Source organism: Corylus avellana, chromosome 6 (genome assembly GCF_965113065.1).
Source record: "Corylus avellana chromosome 6, dhCorAvel1.hap1.2, whole genome shotgun sequence".
Classification (NCBI taxonomy): domain Eukaryota; kingdom Viridiplantae; phylum Streptophyta; class Magnoliopsida; order Fagales; family Betulaceae; genus Corylus; species Corylus avellana.
In genome coordinates, this window is record NC_142495.1 from 12571250 (window position 1) to 12586724 (window position 15475).

Consider the following 15475-nt stretch of genomic DNA (forward strand, 5'->3'; position numbering starts at 1 on the left):
GACTTTCAATTGCAGTCAATTTGAACCTCTCCGTCAGATTTTAAATGTTTAAGTGAGACAATGACATTTATACCCCTAACTTTTTATAAAATTCCAAATTTAACCTTACTTCCAAATTAAAAAAAAAAAACTAAAATCAGAGATATTTTGGTCTTTTTAGGTATTTCTGTTAGAAGTTAATGGCTAAATCTGACGGATAGGTTTAAATTGACTGCAATTGAAAGTTCAAGGGTTTAAATTGAGAGATTTTGAAGTTTGAGAGGGTTTGTCAAATCACATGGTAATTCAGGGCTCTATAATCTATATGTATTAGAGAAAAGTACATGTAACCTAAGGCTGAAAAGGCGGGCGGTTAATAATCGCTTGAGAAATGATAGAAACACAACTTTGGCCAAACTTTTCTCTTATGTAGTCATTTTTTCAAAAAATAAAATAAAAATAATAATAAAAAAATTTATGAAGTAATAACATCCTATGCGGTCCTTTTTTTATTTGTTATTGTTATTTATTTATTTTTTCAGAATAATGACCATTTTTCTGATGTTATTACTTTAGAATTTTTTTTTTTGTTTATTATTATTTTTTAAGAAATGACCATATAAAATAAAATGGCCAAAGTTGTGTGTCTAAGTTGGCTCTATCATTCCTCTAATTGAGTGCTAACCGCTAACCGCATATATATACACGAAACGATGTCCTTTTTGTGTTAAAAATTTTAAATATATATAAAAATGTATAAAAATCTAGAAACGATGTTATATGTAGTATAATATTATCATATTACCATATAAACAACATCCTTTTTTTTTTTTTTTTTTTTTAATTTTTTTAAAATTAAGTTTTATGAATTTTTAAAATTTTTTCTTTTAAAAAGCGGTTAGCGGTTATTAAAGTTACTAACTACTAACCACTAACCGCAGGTTTACCATCTAAGTGGTTAGTAGAGGTGGTTAATGGATTTTACTAACTGCCTTGGTAGTTACGGTTAGCGGAACCGTAACCGCATTTTCTCCCACAATTTAATCCTCTCAAACTACTACTCTATTATCAATATCCCCTTAAACTACCAATTTTGTCAATGTTTCCCCTAAACTACCAAAATATGTCAATGTTGCCCTCCTAATGGCCAAAATACCCTTCATAAAATAAAATAAAATAAATTCTGAAAATTAAAAAACAAAATTGGCGGACCGTGCTTCACCAAGGTGAACTCATGTTGTTTTGAAGTGCCTAGAGGCAATAGGCGAATCCATTCACGATCCGTAGGACCAACACCATTCGAAGTTGGGTGGGCCACCTGGCTATGATAGTCATGTTTGACTCGGTTACACACTTTTGCTCCACTTATGTTGTCTCCCCTCAGCGCACCCTAGCTCGAGGCCGCTTGCTTTTCCAACATAAGCTCCAAGGCTTCACACTAAGTCTTCACTGACATAATATGCGTGCTTAAGTAGGGTTAGGCAGAACCGTTGTTGCTTGATGGATAAGTGGCCAAATCCAATCACACAAAAGATGGGGAATCGGTCTTCGCCTTTAACACCCCCAAAACTGGCCTTGACCAACCTGACAAGATTACTAGCAATTACCCCACTTTAACCAACTAGCGGCTAAATGGGAAACCGCCCCTCTAAGAATCATCAGAGTTAATGCTTATCTTCATGAGATAAATATGAGAAGTCTATTAATCATTACAGGGAAAAGTATAATCCTCGAATTGAAGACATGGAGCAACTAACAGTAATATAAAGCAAACCTGATAACAACATCAAGGTCTTAAAGCAAAGTTTGTAGTGGCAACCATACCAGTCTTGGGTTTTAGAAATAGGATTCCTATAAGAGTAATAACCGTGTAAGTCTAACGGCTTAGTAAGTAAACCTCATGATAGAGTATGACATGAACCTATTATTATTAAGTAGAAATAAATGTGCAGTGTTGGTAAACATTTAAAAGAGGTGTTGTCTCCGTAATACACCGTAAAGGTATTGTTTGGTTAATAAAAGAGTGTTGTACTCCCAGCAGCAATTGACTAAGTATTTTAATGTAGAAAAATAATGCTTATAACTTATAACTATTATATATGGTCTACTCGAGATATTACTCATTCTCAGTAGGGTTAGCATTGTCCCGAGGGACTTGTAATACAATGCCGGTGAGTCAACCATTGTACTCTACCTTTCATAACACTAGTAGCCTAATCGAGTCAGACCTTGGGTGGCCCACGCTACTAATAATGTATGTCATGTAGTGGCCATCGCGTTAAGGCTGCGCCGGTCACGAAATAACCATTGGATCCAAGGCCCATATACCACATCCATACCGTTTAACCATTGAATCAAGTCTATATAGTAATCGCATGGCCATTATACTGCATGTACTGGTGTATCATGCCATATAATGCATCTTATCAACCAGTTATTAAAGCAGTTACCAAGTTGTACAAAAATATAGGCATGCTCATATCATACGCGTGCTCAGTCAACTGACATATCGCACGTTTTTAAGGAAAGTGGTCTTAAGTGTTTACTTACCTCATTTGCTTGCTCGAGTCCTATGACACCACGAATCTCTACTATGACAAAACATGACTCATCATTATAAGCAGTACTAGAGAAATCTACGAGGTTCCATCTAACAAAAAGGGCTACTAAAACCTTTGTACCACATATTTGGGGCTAAGGGGCGTGTGACCTGCTTTCTGGGAAAGCGAGCGTTCGGCTAAAAGGTTAAGTGTAGTGACCCAAATAATCAATTAGGCTTAAGACAACTTAATTAAAAGTTTAATTAGGTTTTGGGTCACTATGGACACCTGGAGGGGCATTTTTGAAATTTTTGTAAATCGGAGCTACAGTAGACGAACGCTCATGTGGCGGACAACACATGAGTGCTCGCTTGGCAACCATACACGAACACTCGTGTGGGGACCAGGTTGAGTGCTCGTCTCTGGTTTTTATCCGCGGGTGTCACTTGCCACCTAACCCCTCTAAGCAACAGTACACGAGCGCTCGCTCCCTGTAGTATCATGCGCGCTCGCCCCTTTTCCTGTTATTCACCATTTTGCCCTCAGACTCATCCCCTATAAATACGACTCAACCCCATTCGATTTCTTCCACCCCAGAAGCTTAGGGAAACATTGTCATTTTGGTTTTGTGAGAGGAATGAGATTTTGTGAGTGTTTGGTGGAGTCACTTGGAGGTCTTGCTCGATTGAGGTAATCCTTACCATTTTCCTTGAGTTTCGTTCTAATAGCTTAGTTGTTGTAAGCTTTATAGTTGGTTACCGTTTCCTCTTGCTTAGATTTAATGTTACTATTTAAGAAACATTGTTATGCTTAGAATAGTGTTAGAAAGCATTTTAATAGCATAAGAGACCGTTAGAAAGCTCGGGAATTAAGTGGGTCAAATAAAGTTTCCACCTGAACCTCACTGGACGAATGCTTGTCCCTAGGTCGAGCGCTCGCCTAGGGACATTTAGTAGATGGCCAGTTTGGCCAAGCACCCAACGCCCCTGTTTTCAAGCTAGGGTTTGTTTTTAGCAAACTTAGGACTAATGGAACAATTTTCCACAGATTTGGAGAACCTGAACTTCTTGGAGAATTATTCAGAGACTTTAATCGACCCAGGTGAGTTTTAACTCACATAATGCTCACCATATATTTTCCCACATTTGCATGTCTATTTTGTGTACCAAAACATGCATATTTGCAAGTCTCATGGAAACATATATTCTGCTGCACATGAACTCTAGCATTTGTGAAAAATGTTGTACTTAACATGTTAACGAAAGTGAGACTTGTAAAAGCATGCATGTAAAATACAGACAACATAAATTGCATTGTATGACATGGTACACCGGTACGTGCGGGATTAAGGCCATGGGCTTACTATACATGTTTACTTTATGGTCAAATGTGTGTGTTGTTATATGGGCCTTGGATCCAATGGTAGTTTCGTGACTGGCGCTACCTTAAAGGGCGGTCACTACAGGACGTACATCATTAGTGGTGTGGGCCACCCGAGGTCAGACTCGGTCGTGCCATTAGTGTTATGGATGGTAGTGTACAATATCCGGGGCACTGGTGTTGTATTAAAGGTTCCTCGAGACAGCGCCAACCCTGCTGAGAAGGGGTAATATCTCGGGTAGACTATACTGTTGAACTATCACTGTTACTCATGATTATAAGCATGTATCATATATCTATATCGTACCTATGGAAAACCGGCATGATTAAACTGTTTCATACTTTATCAAATAGAGTTCATCACTAAATTGGCCTGGGTATTATGTGCGTTAACATTCACTAAGTCTTTAGACTTACCCCCTTCGTTTTTATGTTTTCCCCCTCATTACGCATAATTGCACAGTTTAGCTAGTCTAGATGAGGTTGCCTTCGGATCCGACATGGGTGATTGCACAGGATCTGACCCGAGTCATTTTTGAGGATATGAACTTAGCCTGGTTGAAGTCCATGAGGATGATGGAGGAACTACCCAAGCAGATATGGTGGAAATTATTATTTCTCTAGCCCTACTTAAGCTTAGGATGTGACCTATTGATCTTTTGTAAGACAATTATCATTTGGGAATGTAATATTTTGTTCTGATGATGGTCTGATGACTGATACATTTGTTGACTTATCTTTAGGATATGAGGTATTATGTTTACTCTGGTGCATGAATGTATGGTTGTTCTATCATTATTCTCCTTCCCTATAGTTTAGAAGTCTTCCTTTGAATTCTCTCATTTATGAGAGGTTATGATCCCTGAGTCTTATCCCGTGAAGGATAGGGCTGGGAGACGAACCATAGGGTCAATTACCAGTCAATTGATTTTTCCATCAAGGTCGTTACATTAAGGCTCAGACTCTCAAAATGTGTTTTAGGTTCCTATCTAGAACTATGGGTTGATACATCTCTTCCTAGGCTGATACTGGACACATGTATCATAAGAAAACACAATACAAAGAATAAAAAAGGTGTTTAAAGCCTTTTCAAAACATTTCTTCCTCTTTTTTTGAAATAGGCACTTAACCTTAACAAGGCATCTTTAGAATTTGAAATACTTATGAAAACAGTAAGAACCATATGAAGGTCCTGTAAATGGACAAGGGGTTACCTTAGAAGATTGCAAACTCCTCCAAATCTCCTCCTTCTTTCTCAAGATCACTCCTTACACTAGGTTTTAGGGTTTCTTTGGTGTAGGAGATAGCTAAAGGTTGAATGGGGGCTTTATATAAGGCTTGGGGCTTGCCATTGTTTGGAAAATTGGATAATGGGTTAAAAATGCTTTTCAGAGTTGGCAGCAAGTGCTCGGGTACTATTGAGCGAGTGCTCGAGACTATTCACACAATGAGTAAAAAGGTTCAGGCGTACGATAGAGTTTTGCCCAATGGGTAATAGACTGTTAAGCGAGGACTCATGTGGTCCTTGTGCGAGCGCTCGCATCTAGGCCAAGAGCAAGTGCTCATGTGGTCCCAGGGCAAGTGTTCGGCCAGTAAGGGTGTTTTGGAGTTTTTGCTTCTAAAAGTCTCAAGGGGTTTGGGTTATTTGAAGAAGGTTTAGGTCTCTTGGTTTAAGGCTTTGTTTTAAGGAAACATTAACCGCTTAAATAAGAAATCTTTAACCTTTTAAAACGGGTGTTTTGTCGAGGTATTACATCACCACTCATGGAGAAGGCGTTTTTGGACGTTCTTGAAATATACACACATGCCTAAGTTCAACTTTAGGTGTAGAGGCAGATTTTCTATGAATATCAAGAGTTGCACTAGTGAGGTGCCTTGTTTTGGAATAACTCTGTTCTGATGAGAGCAAGGGGAAGAAGGGGTGCCTCCTCACAAAGGAGGTCGCAATCAAGAATAAACATGTTGTGTTAGGTGATTGGAATCGTCTGAGGTTAGTTGATTAGGATGATGATCGGCAAAAGATGCTGGGCAAATCTACTGGCATGAAGAGTGAGGCTGATCCATAACATCAACTACTAAAGAATGAAGCTCAATTTGATGAATAGGAGAATGCTGCAATACATCTCCATCATAGTCCTTTCGTATTTATTATTGCTTTCATTGATGCTCTTCTAGTGGATATTGATGGCATTTGTGGACTAATTTCTAGATCTCTACTTTACGGAAACAATATTATTTATGCTACCATCATTCCTACTTCTACAGCTATAGGTTTGGACATTTACTTGATGTGGGAAGCTATGACGACCCCAATGGAAAATCAATTAACTGGTAATTGACCCCATGGTTCATCTCCCAGCCCTATTCCTCATGGGATAGAACTCAAGAATCTTAACCTCTCCTATACGAGAGAATTCAGTGGAAGACTTTGTTACTCTAGGGAAAAGGAAAATAGTAACTAATACAACCACAAATTCATACACCAAACTAATAATAACACCTTATAATATAAATAAGTTAACAAAATGTATCGGTCAACAGACCATCATCAAAATAAGCATATTACAGATCCATATTATAATTGTCTTGCAATAAGATAAAATATCAAATCCTAAGCTTGAGTATTGCTAGCGAGATGACAATCTCTATCATGTCTGCCTGTGTAGTTCCTTCATCATCCCTCATCGATTTCAGCCATACTGGGTCCAGGTCTTCAAGCATAGCCTTAATCAAATCTTGCACCACCACATAGGTCCAGTCCATAGGCATCCTCCTCTAGACTAGCTAGACAGTGAAATTGTATACAATGGAGGGGGAAGAAATAAAAATAAAGGGGGTAAGTCCATGGACTCAGTGAAGATTAATGTACATAATACCCATGCCATTTTTGTGATGAACTCCGTTTGGTCAAGAATGCAACAGTTTAGTCATGATAGTTATCCAAGGATGCGATATAGATATAGTACATGCTTATAATCATGAGTAACAGTGATAGTTCAACAGTATGGTTTACTCGAGATATTATTTCTTCTGAGCAGGATTGGCGTTGTCTCGAGGGACCTGTAATACAATACCAATGCCCCAAATATTGTCTGCTATCGTCCATAACTACAACGCCGCAAAAATTAATTAATTGGTAATTAATTTCATGGTTCGTTTCCAAGTCTTATCCCTCGCGGAACAAGACTCAGGGACCTCTACTCCTTGAAAAGAAAGGATACTAAATAGCAGAAACAAAAAGATTATATAAACATTAATCATCACAACCAGAGCATCTACCAAGGATCATCAAAGTAGCTGAAATACTATACATATCATCTTTACAAGAGATTCATGCTATACCTTAATATGCAGACATGCATAAAAGCTCGAAGTCTACAACATAACACAACGTACTAATTACCATGAGTACCCGCTTAAGCTCACAATAAGTCCTCAACCATCTCCCGGGTCGAATCCTCCACAATAACTAGAAGCTTCGCGGTATCCATCTTCTGCCAAACTTTCTATAACAGCATAGTGGTACATATGGAGAAAAAAGGGAAATAATACAAGGGTAAGTCCGACAACTTAGTGAGTATAAATGCACATGACGTAGCCATCATTAAATGGTGAACTCAATTGTTTATAAAGCACATGCAACATTATGAGATGACAGTTTATCATGATGTTCGTCCTATAGTGACCATCAATTAGTAAATGGTTGCACCTGGTCATGAAACCATTGGATCCAAAGCCCACACACACACACATTTGACTATAAAGTTAACATGTATAGTAAGCCCATAGCCATTATCCCGCACGTACGGGTGTACCATGTTATACGATGCAATTAATCTTATTAGTCTTTTACATGCATAGTTTTACAAGCCTCTTTATTATCTTATTAATCAACTCACGTTTTCACAAAAGAGAGTTTACAGTAGTTTCAAAATGTATTTCATGAGAGTTGAAAAATATGCATATTTGATATATATAAAATAAACGTGCAATGCGGGAAAAGTAACAACAAGCATTCATGTGAGTTTGTACTCACCCGGGTCGTAAGGTTCCTCCATAAAACTCCCTTGATGCTCCACAACCTTGAATACTGAGAAAAGACTTATCATAAGTTCTAAATCCAACTAAAACGAACATAGACCATGAAAACAGAGGCCATTAGACGACTGGCCAAAGTGGCATTCCCTAGAATACTTTTGATCGTACGTCCGGGTCCATGGCGATATGTTTTCCCAAAAGGTTCAGGTAGAACCTCATTTTGTTCAACCGTCCTTCTATCCTCCCAAACTGGTTTTAAAGCTACCAAAAGAATTCCGAGGACCTCCTATCTCAAAACAACACCTCCATGCAAAAGGAAATATGCCTAACAAGAATTAAACGCTAACCCATGCTTAAACCAAGATTAAGGGCAACAACATAACTAGAAGCTCAAAACTACCAACTAAGCTAACTATGAAAAGCACTTAAAGAATATAACGACTAAGGAAAAAGCTTCGCTTAGAAGATTACCTCCTTGAAGCCAAAAACCTCCAAGAATCACCTATCATTCTCCAAGACTCACAAAAACTCACAAGAACACACTCACAGGATTTTAGAGAGCCTAGGGGCGAGAATGAGGCTTAAACATTGAGGGTAGGGGGTATTTATAGGTGAGAAAAAGCAGAGGGCGCTACCAACTATTTTAAAAAGTAGCGGACGTCCAGTACTATTGGAGCGTACGTCTGGTACTATTTACTCTGCGGTCCAAAGGCTGCATTGTATGTATGGGCATTGACCAGTGGTCAAAGAAAAAGTAGAGTATGTCCCGTACTATTGGGGTGTACGTCCGTGTACTATTTGTAGAGTTCAGAGTACTATTGGAAAAGTATGTCCGGTGGTCCCCCAGTGTATGTCCTCACTTAAAGATAAGAGCGTACGTCCTCACTTAAAGACAAGAGCGTACGTATGGTGGTCCCCCAGCGTACATCCTTACTTAAAGACAAGAGCGTATGTAAGTTGGTCCCCCTACATACGTCCGGTCAGAAAGTCTAAAATTTCAAGCAGGCCCTTCCAGCTGTCCCTAGTGACCCAAAGTCTAAATTAACCCTCTAACTAAGCTACCTAAGTTTAGTTAATTATTTGGGTCACTGCATTCTCCCCTACTTATAAACATTTCATCCTCGAAATTTTGTAGCCCCAAAACACAAGAAGATACAGTAACATCACCTTAATGTTCGTAGTTTTATAAGGTTTGTGCCCAGTCCATCATTGGAAAAATCTTATCTCATCCTTTCTTCTGGCACTGAGCCCCTTCGTCCATAAAAAGTGATCCACGTCAGCATCCTCAAAAGTTGTAGCAAATCCACTTGTAAGTCACCAAGGGTGTCGTAGTTGATCTTACCCACACTATATCAATCATCGTCAAACTTGACAGATCCTAAATTCATCAAAACAAGTAGTTCCATATGGAGTCAAATTCGTGGGCATCTTTGACATGATGCCATATTTCCTAACCAAAAGCAAACTTATCTTAATCAACTACTCTTAGACAATCCCAATATAACGGTTACCTATAATCGTAACAAATAGGCATACAATCTAAGACAAAAGAAATTAACCATACGAATAAAATCCTTGAACCTCAATGTAAGACATGAAAGACATCGTGCTTAGTGTTTCCTACACTGTACCAGTCCTCGTCAATCTCAACACCCAAGTCGAGTGATTCCACATACAGTCTGGATTGGTGGGTACCTATGCCATAACCCTATAGAGGAAAACAAACTCTTTCTTACTCGACTATCCCTTTAACCAAAACAGGAATCGGTATACTGTCCAAGTACAATCTTGAGAAAAAGAGTCATAACCAATCGAGTCTTAAACAAATGCGGATAATGGTTCCGAATGTCCTACTCCACTTCTCACCATGATTATGCCACAATACCTTGACGATGGGAATCGTCTTTGTATGTAGTACTTGTTCCTTCCGATCCATGATCTTCACCGGCTCCTTGGTATACATCAATTCTTCCCGAATCCTCAAAGGTTCGTACTTCACCACTAAATCTAGATTAGTGATGTATTTCCTTAATACCGAGACATGAAAAACATCATGTGTTCTCACCAAGTTTGGGGGTAAGGCAACCATGTATGCCAATTTTCCCTTCCTTTCCAAATCGCATCACTCCCCCCATCGATGATATCTTAAGGAACACATGATCTCCTACTTCGAATTCCAAAGGTCGTCTCCGATTATCGGCGTAGCTCTTCTACTGACTCTAGGATGCACTCATCCTTTGTTTGATAGTAAGCACTATGTCACGAGTATCTTGAATCATTTCAGGCCCCAACATTTTTCTTTCTCCAACGTTGTCCAAATACAAGGGCAACTGACACTTATGTCCATAAAGTGCTTTGTAAGGCGGCATTCCAATAGTTGCCTATAGCTAATATTGTCGGTGAACTCGATCAAATGTAGGTACTAAATCCAACTACCTTTGAAGTCCAGCACGCAAGCCGTGATATGTCCTCCAGGATTTGGTTAGTCCACTCTGACTGAGCATCCGTCTGTGGGTGGAAAGCATTACTAAACTTCAATTTTGTCCTCTTTTTGTCCTTGTACATCTTGGTACTTTCGTGATGTATAGTACACAGAGAATGGCGAGCCTTGCTCATGATATCATTTCTTAGTCATTCATCCTCTGACACACACTTGTTTGAAATGGGTGAGCAACTCGTCATCCTTAAGGCAAAACCCTTGTGCCTTAGCAACTACTTAATCTTGGTGCACTCAGCGTCCTCCAACCGAGCGGCCTTAATCCTAGCAAGCAATTTTGATTCAACCACCGGGTTAGACAAGTGTGTAGGCGCACCCTCATCTACCACTTCTACTCCCATCCTAGCGAATTCCATAACCAATTGGGGTTGGGAAATTCCAAGAGCGGCAAGCTCTACCGTCGACTTCCTACTTGATGTACAAATTTAATTGTACTCGTAAGCGCACAAGTTGTGTGCAGTAAAGTGTGTGCAAGTGCGAGGTCGAATCCATAGGGAGACGTGTTTGCAAGAATCAATTTTCTAGTTTAACCTAATTCTATCTTAACCTAGTTCCAATTTTTGTAACTGTGTCGTGCAAAATCATAAACTAAAACTAAACAAATTAAAAATAAGTAATGGTAAATTACTAAGGTTTTTGAATCCCCCTCGTCAAATCAAACAACATATCTTGCATTTTATGCATACAATATTCAATCCAAATATACTGTTCAAAAGTTGTAAACATGCAAATTAAATCATTCGATGAATTCATCCGTTCAAAGAACTACAACGAATATTTAATTGAGATCAAATCATCCTCTGTATCCGTAGATCACAATGGATATTAGTTTCAATCCAATCATTCGATGTACCCCCGGACGAAACACAACGAATATTAAATTGAACATGAGTATACTACCAACATTTAATCAATTAAACTCAATTAAACTGTTGAATTGGCTTTTGAACAACACTATATTAGCAACATTTAATCAATTAAACTTAATTAAACTGTTGAATTGGCTTTTGAACGACACTATATTAGCAACATTTAATCAATTAAACTTAATTAAACTGTTGAATTGGCTTTTGAACGACTTTCATAATATAATCTCATTGTATGTATAAAATGACAAGACATGTATGTTTATCAATGACGAGGCTTCATCTTCAACCTTAGTTGAAGGTTTTAGCCACTCATGATAACAAAAACAACAAAAAATTGAATTGACATCATGAGAAAAATAAAACTTACAATGAAAAACGAAGCACAAGCTTCCACACGACAAAACGTCGTATTTTAGCTTAAAACGGCGCCTCCCAATGTGTGTTTACAAGAGAAAAACATTGTATATAAACAATAAAAACTAGGGTTCAGCGCTGCCAAGTCAGCGTGAGTGCGCTCGATCGCACCCAAGGTGCGCTCGAGCGTACTCGGATTTTTTTCAAGGCTCCTGCTGCGCAGCAATTAAGCGATGCATGCTAGGGCTAACATGGTCGTGCGCTCGAGTGTGCCATTCTTGCGCTCGAGCGCAGTTGCGCTCGATAGTCTCTCTGTGCGCTTGATCGCACTTCCAAAAATCTCCAATTATTTTGCTTATTTCCACCCTCAAACCGCAGTTTTCTCTTAATGACCTGTAACACACCAAAACACCAAAACTAACAAAAAATATCATAAATTAACACAGCTAAGAGCTTAACAAACATAAGTAAAGGGGCCCAAATATACAATATTTGGCTCTCATCACTACTCATTGCGTCAGCTACTATGTTAGTCTTGCCAAGATGATAATTGATTTTGTGTTCATAATCCTTAGATTAGCTCTAGCCACCTCCTTTGTCTCCATAGACAATTGTACCCGAGAACTCCTTAGTCCATTCTAGTACAAAAAGATCCTCTTGAATTTCTTAGCTCATATGTAACCCAAAATCATGTAATTCATGCATATAAGATCCAAAGGTACAAGATTCACCAATTGCCCTTTACCAGAATCCAAGTTCAAGAATATCATTCCTTAACATCCTTCTAATGGGCAATTAACAAAATCAGGAATCGTATCATCACACATCAATGTAACAAGCATCATGCATTTTAAAAAAATTCTTAGTTAATGTTACACTTTTAGGTCCAAAACCCCAAATCAAGTAAGTGCAAAACAAAATACAACTAGTTGATGTCTGAGTAGCCCAAACCCTAACTCCAAAACAAAGCGAACCCACCTGCTTTAACAATTCTAGTGGTTACGCTTATACCATGTCCTGCCATCATTTCCTTCTAAGTAAACCAGTACCGTTCCTTTTAGGGCTGGTTGCAATTTCGAACGAAGTGTCCCACCTTGCCACATCTGTAGCACCAATTCTTCCTTGATCAGCATTTTCCAAAATGTAGCCTGCCACACATATGGCACAAACAACTCTTTTTCTTGCTGGACCGCAACTCTTGGGGTGTCCTCCTTCTTAAGCTCCGCAAGTACTCCCAATAGAACTCTTCCTTGAATCGGGTCCACGTAATAGCATCCTCGCTTCTTAATTCCATTACTAGCGAGCTTCACTTAGCATACCACCATTGCTTTGCTCCTCCAGAGAACTTGTAAGCCGTGTACTTGACTCTTTGTTGCTCAGTGCAATTCATAATTCGTAGCAGGTCCTCCAAGTTCGTAAGCCAATCCCTCGCTTATCTAGAGTTTAGGTTCCCCTTAAACACAGGGAAATGATGCTCATAAAACTCCTTGAAAAAGCAACCCTTGATTCCACTTGGAGTCCCTTCTCCTCGTACATTGACCAAAGCGTCCACCAGAAGACTTGCCATAGTTTCCAATGCTTGGGTGGCGTCCAGAACGTTCCTCGTCTTTTCATTGGGTTGGGATGGCCTTTTACCATCGTTGCTCCCAATGCCATCGTGGAGTGACATCTGTGCAGTCACAACGGTCATTAGCCCCTACTTCGAAGCGTCACGTAGCGTCTCATTTAAAACATCAAACCTAATCGCAAACCTATCCTTACTAAGGGCCTAAGCTACTACCACTTTATCCAATGTCCTAATGTAGATCTAAGCTTAAGACCTTAAATAACTATCTTAGTGCAGATCATTCCTAATCTGCAAAGTTGCATCATCAAAGCGGTCCTAGTCCTGACTTCAATACCATATCAAATACCTAAAATCCTAATATTCTCGAGATCATTAGGTATCAAAACTATGTATCCCTTGTATACATTTAATCAATCCTATGCTCTGGTAGATCATCTCCTAACACCTAATAGATCAGTTCCTATAGTCCGCAAAGCCAAAGGCTCTGATAAGTCAAGACCTAATACTTAACACATCAATTCCTATTGTCCGAAGAGTAATTGCATTGATACCAACTGCTAATTAACTTCACGGTCCATCTCTCAGCCTTATCCCTCATAGAACAAGACTCAGGGACCTCTACTCCTCGAAAAGAGAGGATACTAAATAGTGGAAACAAAAAGATTTGATAAACATTAATCATCACAACCAGAGCATCTACCAAGGATCATCAAAGTAGTTGAAATACTATGCATATCATCTTTACAAGGGATTCATGCTATACCTTAATATGCAGACATGCATAAAAGGTCTAAGTCTACAACATAACGTGATGTGTGCCAAATATTGCATATTTGGACCCCTTAATTTACTATGGTTAATCCTTTAGCTGCGTTATTATCAGATGTTTTGGGTTAGTTTTGTGTCTTCAGTATTTTGTAGGTTGCTGTGGGAAACTTGCGGGATTTATGTGAAAGTTGCATAGGAGAAGCTGCCAATAGACCTACAATCAAGTGCAAGATATTATGCTTGAGAGCACCTGTGCTCGAGCCCAGCACCCAACGATCGAGTGCGGACACGCCCAGCCCAAAGCTCATCGCGCGTGTACGCTTGCACCGCAGAGAGGAGTTGATGCACGAGTGGACTAACTGTGCGATCGAGCACACCTGTCCGATCTGGCATCGAGTTTTAGTTGAATTCAACTTGTAAACCCTAGTTTTAGTCCTATAGATAGATAATTATTAGATTAGTTTAGGGAGGCTACGAATTTTGAGATTTCAGAGGAGAAAGAGGAGAGTTTTTGGGTTTTCTAGCTTTTGGATCTCAACTTTGTGATTCCATATTTGTAAGTACTCAATTTTCCATTATGAATTCAATCAATCTTGTTTTGTCCTTTAATACCATGAGAGGCTAAACCCTTAACTAAGGTTGAAGATGAAGCCTTACTTATGATTAACACTTTGTTCCATGTATGTATTGTTTCCCAATTTAATGGTTTAATTGCCCTATTGTTTTACTTCAACTCAATTGGATTGAATAATTCTTGGACAGCTTTTGTGATTCAAGGATACACTTGATGATTTTAGATTATTCAATACAATTGATTGCTTGGTTTTCTTTGTAAAAAAATTGGATTTCCCCTTTGATTTATTCTCTCAATACAATAGATGTTTTGATAAAAATTGGATATTTTCTTGTGATTTACGGATACAGTTAATGATTTAATTAATTATTAGATTCTTTTGTGATTTGGGTTATGAATAGATACATAGGATGTTTTGATGAATTCTTTGAAGCAATAGTAAAACAAACCTAAGATTTACATGTGAGAACTTTGGGAAATATTATAGATCATGGAACTATATTGCTATGAATTTGTGAGTGCGGATTCTGAAATCCTAGTGCTTCATCATTAGATTACATTCATTTTAAATTGCTTGTGCCTTTGATTTTTCATTCAAACAATAATCTCTCAAAATTTGGAACTAGGTTAGGGTTCGATTAATTTAGATTTAAATTTTGTATTAAAAAATACAATTCTCTGTGAGATCGACCTCGCACTTGCGATCCATTAACTACAATTGATTTGTGCACTCGTGAGTATTATAATTTGACACAGCATAACGCAACATACTAATTACTGTGAGCACTTGCTTAAGCTCATAATAAGTCCTCAAGCATCTCCCGGGTCGAATCCTCTAATATAACTGGAAGCTTCGAAGTATCCATCTTCTACTAAGCTATCTATAACAACATAGTTGTACATATGAAA